Source organism: Cryptomeria japonica, chromosome 3 (assembly GCF_030272615.1).
Source record: "Cryptomeria japonica chromosome 3, Sugi_1.0, whole genome shotgun sequence".
In the NCBI taxonomy this organism is placed as follows: Eukaryota; Viridiplantae; Streptophyta; class Pinopsida; order Cupressales; family Cupressaceae; genus Cryptomeria; species Cryptomeria japonica.
The window spans coordinates 407528612-407539304 of NC_081407.1; positions in this window are offsets into that span (position 1 = coordinate 407528612).

The following is a 10693-nucleotide window of genomic DNA, read 5'->3' on the forward strand; positions in this document are numbered from 1 at the left end:
TGCACCGGGTGGGAAGTTCTCCAACAGGGATCAAAAGGCATGAAGAAGTCACAGCATCAGCAAGAGGCTCATCAACATCCTCAGATTGAACCAATAGTTTACATATTTCAATGATTTTGACAAAAGAATTGACTTGAGCACATAAAACCAAGAGAACACGGATTATCATGTGGAAAAACCTTTCGGGTAAAAAACCACAGCTCAAAAATCCTTCATTAATAGATGGGTTCCAACCCTTTTACAAACGTGAGCAACAACTCACAAAAGAACATAAATTCGCTACAAGGCACCAACCTATATGAGCACCGACTCAAACAATCAAGTAGAAAATAAGGAAATTGAAAGACTATGCAAGCTATTGTTTTACTCAGATGTAAGTGAAACTCATAAAACTCATTTCATTGACAAATAAACGTCAGCACATTCTGATATTGAGCATGATTCTTTGTGCACTTTGCTTGAAAACTTTACAAAAAAACTGTTGCACTTACCACAGTAGTTAAGTTCTTATAATCATCTACTAATCTCGCTTCCATCTCTGGCAAGTATAAGACTGCTCTTTTTGCTGTACCCATGAACTCGCATAACAATGCTTTCAACGTATTCACTCAGGTCACTGAGAAGTACTCACACATTCACTTAACAACTCTCTACTAATTGTGCATCAAAACAGCTCCCAAAATATTCTGAGTTAAAAATCACACTTAAACGAAACACCCCATTCTTCTTAAAACACTATCTAAGCCTTGCCTGTGTATTGATTCATCTCAGAAAGATGTCACACAAGAGTAGTAACTCTTTCTTAATAAAATACGCACTTCTCCCTGTTAAAGTGGATCAAATATATATAGGTAATTTTAAATTGTAATATAGTTCTTATTCACAAAGGTCAACTACTGTACGTGCAAGAAAATGTTTGCTGTATGTTATTTCAACAATTTTGAATGCTCTTGTTATCGTATTAATCTTGCCTTTCACTTCCACGAGTGTCGCCTTTTTTTTTCTTATTGTTGATGTGCTGTCCGTCTCTACATTACCGCCACTTCCATTGATTGCATATTATTTATATACAGCAGTGATCCACAAAGGAGCCACGACTCCTTGTGGAACCGACATGATTCCTCAAGGAGTCATGACTCCTATGTGGAGTCACATCAGCACATATCAACAATGCAATACCCATGATAATCTCGTCGGGTTTATCATAACAAATAATTGGTCAACTAAACTGATGTGATAACTTACAATAAATCGGTAATTGCAAAATGAAATAATACAATTAATATTATGAATAATTAGTAACACAAGGTTGTTACTAATTATTCATAATGTTGATTATAATATTAATCATGATATTCAACCGATCAATCTATATGTGATCAGAATAATAAGTAGAGATATACGGATAAATACAAGACAAATGTCTAAGGTCGTAAGGCCAATTAGACATTTGGTTTATCTGCTTGAGCTATCTATTTCAACACTCCCTCTTAGCAAGGGAGGATAATCTTCTATCCTACAGTAAATTATTGTGATCACAATAGATTCATCTATAAGAGAGAGAGAGATATCACCTCACTATGATATTAGGAGATATTGCATATCCACGGATATCACGTCTCATGACATCCACCATGATCTCATAAACAATACCGACCATGATGTCCACGGATATCATGTCTCATGCTATCCACCTTAATGGCAAATTTGTGGATATTGATTCATGGCATGTCCACGGATATTACGTCACATAATATCCACCATGAACATCTCTGTTATTAACATCATATAACATGGCTTATCCACATATCATTTCTCATGATATCCACTATGAACAAATATTACTTAGAGATGACAACCACCATGACATGTCCACAAATATCACGTCTCATGATATCCATCATAATGGTATGGTCAATCAATATTGCAAGATCGTCACCTTACGATAATGATCAAAAGTACAAGTGTTCATCATTGTGAGATTGCTACCTCTCAATAATGTTCAGAGGGGCTCAACAAGCACTGAACCAATGAAGTCATGGAGTCACACACATGACATCCACCATGAACCATATCAGAGGGTGGATATAAGGACTTTCACCTCAAGTCTCTCTCAAAGAGAGATGTATTATCAAATCACATAAAATTACTAATGTTGAGCCTCCCTCTCAATTTGAGCTTCATTTTTCCATATCTCCAAGCTTGTCTCGAAGGTTTGCATCACCCTTGGTGAATCCCAAACCGACCAAGTATACATCCATCCAGAGATATCACATGGAACTCTATCTCATGAATCATAGATTCCTCTAACTCTACAATTTCCTGATCACTAGAGAAACCATCTCAACATGGTCTACTCCCTCTAAATCAATATGATCAAGATCATTGGAAATCAAATAAAGCAGATCCTCTAGCCGCTCCCTCTGAATCTTGAAGTACTAACCTCAACCTTCTGACCTTCTCGTCCAAGGTTGCTTCAGTAGGTTTGTCAGACTCCATCTGAATGCTGATTCCTCCTCTTCGAAGAAATGCAAGCAATTATCAAGATTTCCCTTCCTTGAACGCAATCTCTCATCATTCTTATGCTCCCTAGTCCGTCCTGAAAGCATTAAGAGAGATTACTAATAGTTCGAGACTATCTCGAAGAGAAATATCAATGCCAAAATTATACATGGTTCACTATCCCAATAGCATGAATTAATAACTACAAAAAAATATCATGAACATTAATTAAACGTGAACTACTTATCTCTTTATTGATGGATCTCAAAACCTTAGTCCACTTCCACTACATGAGGGACACAATTGGAGCAATCAGGCCGAGCTTTCAGCTCTGACCAACAATCGCATCACTATCAATAATAGAGTCATCTCCATCATCTATAGTCTGCAAGCATCACTATTAAAATTCCCACTTCTCAAATTTAGATCCACCTATTGATCATTGAAAAGAAAAGTGATACCATCTACCATAATCATATCACTGTATTGATCCTTATATCGCTAATAAAGCTCTTCAAGATAATGTGAATCTGGCAAGGATCTTATTTGCAGGTTATAGAAAAGATCAATAGCCCCTTCAAGGATCCAATCACTGTCTTTTAATGCCTGAATAGCAACTTTTTTACTTGCTCCAGTAATTGCCATGAATTGCTAGACTTTGTCATATTGTCCTCTACCCAGCTTATGCATTTTGGCAGTAGATGAAATGTAGAGGTCTTCACAGGTTAACAAAGAGCAAAAAATTAGATTTGTTTGTGTCTTTTCCAGAGATACTCATGGTCTATTGGAATACAACTATCATCCATAAAAAGACTTTCTTCCAAACATCCAAGATTTTCGGGCACTGGACAACCTGGTATTCCTCTTCTTGAGATTGTTGTCATTAAATTTATCAGCTTGAAGTTGCGTGAGCCCCCTCCTCACCTTGCTGATGAAACTATCGATACACCTTCTCATATAATGATCATCTTGATGGTACTTATATTGGATTGCGTGACAAAGACTTTATTGCATTAGCATTATAATATGAACGTCTACAACAACAGGTGCCAACTCACAAAATGTTATCACATCTGCAACATTGAGTGAACAACTCACAATATGACACCTTGCTGCCATGTAAAATACCCCTTGCAGACTGCTCAACACTAAACAACTGGGAGCAAGAGACTCACGTGACAAAGACTTGCAAAACAAATAGTGAAGCCTGCTAACAACCAAAACACCTGCAAACTGTAAGTACATCTCTATATCACTCTCAAACTGTCGTTCTCTTTCAACACCATCCTAAGATCTAAAACATGTACTCTGTTCGTCTGCACTATTATAACCTTCTCCATCATATGACCTCGGTGAGGATGGTCATGAGCTTGTTGGTGAAGTTCAGGATGACATATTATTCATAGCTCCTACGCAGATAAATTGTGAGTACTCAGATGTGTTGATATCCCGCACAGCTCAGTGGTAACTGCTCGACTATACACTGGAATTGAATTTTTGATCAACTGTAGTAATGCCGCTGTACAAATACAAGTATAAATCACTGATCATAGACCCACGGATGTCAAACTATGACTACCAGGGTGAAATCGTAGCAAGCATGCATAGCGCTGATAGGTAAAAATAAAGTCGCAGAGGTTGATTGCAGTTTAATGAGATTGACACCCCTTCATAGACCATAAGCGATTTCATTAAATGAAATGCATTTGAGATTGTAATCTTCTGCGTTGTGAATTTGTACTTCCTTTGTGAATCCTCACAGGCTGGTAGGGAACCCACTCTGATACCATGTTAAAGTGGGTCAGATATATACAGGTAATTTTAAATTGTAATATAGTTATTATTCACAAAGGTCAACTGCTGTACATGCAAGAAAATGTTTGTTGTATGTTATTTCAACAATTTTGAATGCTCTTGTTATCGTATTAATATTGCCTTTCACTTTCATGACTCACCTTTTTTTTTTGTTATTGTCGATGTGCTATCCGTCTCTACATTACCGTCACTTCCATTGACGACATATTATTTATATACAACAGTGATCCACAAAGGAGTCACGACTTCTTGTGGAACCGACATGATTCCTCAAGGAGTTGGGACTCCTATGTGGAGTCACGTCGGCACATATCAACAATGCAATACCCATGATAATCTCTTTGGGTTTATCATAACAAATAATCGGTCAACCAAACCGATGTGATAACTTACAATAAATCGGTAAATGCAAAATGCAAAATATAATTAATATTATGAATAATTAGTAACACAAGGTTGTTACTAATTATTCATAATGTTGTTACTAATTATTCATAATGTTGATTATAATATTAATCATAATATTCAACCGATCAATCTATATGTGATCAGAATAATAAGTAGAGATATATAGATAAATACAAGAGAAATGTCTAAAGTTGTAAGACCAATTAGACATTTGGTTTATCTCACCGAGCTATCTATTTCAACACTCCCAATCAACGAATATCAACATGTATACTAACACATTCATTTTCTACAAACATAAACTTCGCTCATCATTTGCACAGAACAAAAATCATATCTTCATTTCTAATGACACACATTCAAATCCTAACTTCTTTTCACCACTGCATAAAAAAAAATTAGCATAAGTATTAACGCTTTTAACCATGCCATCCGAATGAATCTTTGGACGCATAACAAATGTCAAACAAAGCAGAGACGTTATGATTGCCAATGCCATTGGTCTTACATGGAAAGGTGTTACGCCTACCTTCTACACTTATTCATAAAACCAACTTTTAAAAAGAATTCGAATTAACCAAAAAGAAAGAAAGCCGCCAAACCAAATATCGAACCCCATGCAGACAGGTAAGAACAGAGTGCTAAAAAAAATGCTTCAGATTCAAATAGCTGTCGAATCATTATAACTGCAAGGCAATAGAAAATTTGAAGTCAACTACACAAGAAGGAACCAACTTCACATACACTCTAGTAAAAAAATGGCCTTGTCACAACAAGAAAAGAATCAGATCTACTTTCTGAAATGAGACGCCTAGTGTCAAATGTGACAAAGGCATTACATGCTTAACAACATAACTGGAATAAAAAACAACACCCAAGCATCCACCTGTGTGCTTAAGAGCTGAAAAATGTGGCCATATCAGAAGTCCGCTCAATAACCAAGACAAGACACAATTGTCATGAATCAAAAGAAACATATTGAAGCTAACAACCAAAAATACACTCCAGCATCACAACAGAAACATCTCAACATCAATGACAAAACATCTACAATCTTCCCCTTTTGACATTGATGGCAAACCAAATAAAAGTAGAAGCGAAGCTCCCCCTTTTGTCATACTCCCGCTTTTGACATCAATGAGAAAACCAAAATTGAACAGCCGAAAACTACCAGTACCTGAATCGAGGTAGAAAGTAAATCAGTAAAAATTCCCCTTGTGTCCAATCTGAAAATCAGTGTTGAAGTGATATCACTCCAAGTTTCTGTTTGAGAAATTCAAACGATTCTTTTGGCAGAGGCTTGGTAAATATATGAGCTACATGTTCTTTAGAGCACACATATTTCAACTTAACAATCTGATTGGCAACTTGTTCTCGTAGAAAATGATATTTAATTGGGATATTGATGCAGGAGCACCGGTCTAGTTCTTATCGGTTGGGCAGTTTTCGGTGGAATTTCTTGAGAGCGTGGCATTTCTTCATGTTTGAGTGTTTAGCATTGTGGTTTTGGGTTTATTCCCTTGTGTTCGTGGTCTTTATCATGTTTGAGTTTCATAGCATTTGGCTTTGTTTCCGGTGAGAAGTGGATTCCGGTATTGTCCCGGTTGATATGTTCTTACCGGTTAGCCTAGTTGTATGTTGAGTGGAGATGATTTTAGGTTGCGGTTGATCTCCGTGACTTGCGAATTGTTAGAGGTGTTGCTTTGGGTCTTGGCCGGTATTCCTGGAAGTCCGCACATCGTTTTATGTTTTGGAGATTGTTCTTAGTGATTTGAGCTGACATGTTACCGTTGCATGTTTCATGAACCGGTTGGTCTTTGGGCCGACTTGATTGAGTTGTAATTATTTGCAGATGGTATAAATGGAAGCTTGTGAATCATTTGAAGAGAGAGAAGTTAGAAGATTGAAGATAGAGCTTTGAGATTGAGTGAAGATGTAGAACCGGCAAGATTCTGATCCGGTAGGATTGAGGCCAAAAGGCTGAGGTCTGAATTAGGATAGAATCGGTAGACTGTTACCGGAAGCCGATTTGATATGTGGATGATCTGCGGATCTTGTAATTGCATTGTAAGCATTGTTTGTATCTTGTATTGCGATCCAACATGCGGCATGTATAATTCTCCATATTGTAATAAGATTCATTCTCATTGTTTATCGGTTATGTGTTCTGCGTTGTTACCGGTTGTTCTTTCTGCTGTTTATGGCACCTTGTTACTGGTTACTGGTATGATTTGCTTGGTTTATGTTTTAAGCTGCAAGGTTGGGTTGTCCTTCATTGGATCTCCCTGCCTTGACTGCGTCAAATGTTACCAGAGCTGGTTTGTGAACTTGTTGTTGGACAAAGTGTTGTTTGTGCACCGGTTGGTTGTAGAGAAGATTGAGGCAAGTTGTGGACTTGTTCAGATCGCCGAATGTGGGGCAGAGCAAGGTTTGCAGGTAGACCGCTGATCCTAGAGATTGAGCTTGAGGCAGTTAGTGGGTGGAAACTTGAACAAATCGCTGATTGAGGTAGGCTGTAGTTTGGACCGGTAGATCGCCGTGGAGAGGCAACCAGAAGCTCTGGTTAGATCGCCGAATCCCCTGAGGCAGTTGCAAGTACCTACTGATAGATTGCCAAACTAGATCAAGTGATGGGACTCACTTTTCAATTAACCTCGAGAGTCTGATGCAGGAGCACCGGTCTAGTTCTTACCAGTTGGGCAGTTTTCAGTGGAATTGCTTGAGAGCGTGGCATTTCTTCATGTTTGAGTGTTGAGCATTGTGGTTTTGGGTTTATTCCCTTGTGTTCGTGGTCTTTATCATGTTCGAGTTTCATAGCATTTGGCTTTGTTTCCGGTGAGATGTGGATTCTGGTATTGTCCCGGTTGATTTGTTTTTACCGGTTAGCCTGGCTGTATGTTGAGCGAAGATGATTTCGGGTTGCGGTTGATCTCCATGACTTGCGGATCGTTAGAGGTGTTGCTTTGGGTCTTGGCCAGTATTACTGAAAGTCTGCACATCGTTTTATGTTTTGGAGATTGTTCTTAGTGATTTGAGCTGACATGTTACCGTTGCACGTTTCATGAACTGGTTGGTCTTTGGGCCGACTTGATTGAGTTGTAATTATTTGCAGATGTTATAAATGGAAGCTTGTGAATCATTTGAAGAGAGAGAAGTTAGAAGATTGAAGACAAAGCTTTGAGATTGAGTGAAGATGTAGAACCAGCAAGATTCTAATCCGATAGGACTGAGGCTGAAAGGCTGAGGTCCGAATTAGGATAGAACTGGTAGACTATTATTGGAAGCCGATTTGATATGTGGACGATCTACGGATCTTGTAATTGCATTGTAAGCATTGTTTGTATCCTGGACTGCGATACAACATGTGGCATGTATAATTCTCTAGATTGTAATAAGACTCATTCACATTGTTTACCGGTTATGTGTTCTGCCTTGTTACCAGTTGTTCTTTCTGCTATTTCTGACACCTTGTTACTGGTTATCGATATGATTTGCTTGGTTTATGTTTTAAGCTACAAGGTTGGGTTGTCCTTCATTGGATCTCCCTGCCTTGATTGCGTCAAATGGTATCAGAGTTGGTTTGTGAACCTATTGTTGGATAGAGTGTTGTTTGTGCACCGGTTGGTTGGAGAGAAGATTGAGGCAAGTTGTGGACTTGTTCAGATCGCCAAACGTGAGGCAGAGCAAGGTTTGCAGGTAGACCGCCGATCCTAGAGATTGAGCTTGAGGCAGTTAGTGGGTGGAGACTTGAACATATCACCAATTGAGGTATGTTGCAGTTTGGACCGGTAGATCGCCATGGAGAGGCAACCGAAAGCTGTGGTTAGATTGCTGAATCCCCTGAGGCAGTTGCAAGTACCTACTGACAGATCGCCAAACCAAATCAAGTGATGGGACTCATTTTTAAATTAACCTCGAGAGTCTGATGCAGGAGCACTGGTCTAGTTCTTACCGATTGGGCAGTTTTCAGTGGAATTGCTTGAGAGCGTGGCATTTCTTCATGTTTGAGTGTTTAGCATTGTGGTTTTGGGTTTATTCCCTTATGTTCATGGTCTTTATCATGTTCGAGTTTCATAGCATTTGGCTTTGTTTCCGGTGAGATGTGGATTCTGTTATTGTCTCGGTTGATATGTTCTTACCGGTTAGCCTGGCTATATGTTGAGCGAAGATGATTTTGGGTTGCGGTTAATCTTCGTGACTTGCGGATCGTTAGAGGTGTTGCTTTGGGTCTTGGTCAGTATTCCCAAAAGTCCACACATCGTTTTATGTTTTGGAGATTGTTCTTAGTGATTTGAGCCGAAATGTTACCATTGCACGTTTCATGAACCGGTTGGTCTTTGGGCCGACTTGATTGAGTTGTAATTATTTACAGATGGTATAATTGGAAGCTTGTGAATCATTTGAAGAGAGAGAAATTAGAATATTGAAGACAAAGCTTTGAGATTGAGTGAAGATGTAGAACCAACGAGATTCTGATCTGGTAGGACTGAGGCTAGAAGGCTGAGGTCCGGATTAGGATAGAACCGGTAGACTGTTACTAGAAGCCGATTTGATATGTGGACGATCTGCGGATCTTGTAATTGTATTGTAAGCATTGTTTCTATCCTGGATTGCGATCTAGCATGTGGCATGTATAATTCTCCAGATTGTAATAAGATTCATTCACATTGTTTACCGGTTATGTGTTCTGCCTTGTTATCGGTTGTTCTTTCTGTTGTTTCTGGCACCTTGTTACCAGTTACCAGTATGCTTTGCTTGGTTGGGTTGTCCTTCATTGAATCTCCCTTCCTTGACTGCGTTGGATATGTTTAGTTCTAGAGTGCAAAACTGGATTTTTTAAAATATCAATAACGCTCGTATTATCACATAAAATAGAAATAGGTTCAACATACTCAACCTTAAAGTCCTGAAAGGTGTGTTTCATCCAAATAACTTGTGTACAACAGGATACAACTGCTATGTCCTCAGCTTCAATTGCAGATAATGAAGTAGAAGCCTGTTTTTTGGTAAGCCAAGAAACAAGACAACCACCAACAAAGAAAGCACCACCACTCATGCTCTTTATATCATGTACTGAACCTCCCCAATTATTGAGATATTTAAAGATTCTTTTCACTGCTTGCATATGAATGTCTTTAGGTGTGGCCTGAAATCTTGCAACATACCCAACTGCCTACATGATGTCAGGTCTAGTAGCTATAACATATAGTAAATTGCCTACCATATAACTTTTTTTGTTTGATGTATTTGCAAACCCAGGAAGAAAGACAACTCTCCTAGCATAGACATTTCAAATTGTATCTTCATATTGGCTACAAATCCTTTGCACATACCTACACAGTCACTGCCAAAAATTAGATCATCCACATAAGCCACAACAATCAATGTGTGTTTACCTTCCTCTTTCACTTGAAGGTTGCTATCTGCAATTCCTTTTCTAAATCCTTGTTGCTGTAAGTACTTATCCAACCTATCATACCATGCTCGGGGAGCTTGTTTAAGGCCATACAATGCCTTTTTAAACTTATAGACATAATCAAGTTTGTCAATCAAAATAAATCCATTAGGTTGTTCAACATAAACTTCCTCACTATAAACCCTTAAGAAAATAAGATTTAATATCTATTTGAAACACTATAAACCCTTTATAGGAAGTAAAAGCAAGAAAAAGTCTAATAGCTTCAAGATGTGGTACAAGAGTAAAGGTCTCAACATAATGTACACCTTCTACCTATGCATACCCTTTACACACCAAACGTGCTTTATTTCTTACCACTTGACCTTCCTCATTCAGTTTGTTTTTCTAGACCCATTTCGTGCCTATGGCATTCTTGTCTTTGGGTCTTGGCACAAGTTCCCATGTGTCACTCTTTTGATTCTGCTTAAGCTCTTCTTTCATAGTAGCTATCCAGTGTTTATTTTCAGTTGCTTCTTCAAAACGTTTAGGTTCAAACATAGATAACAAAGA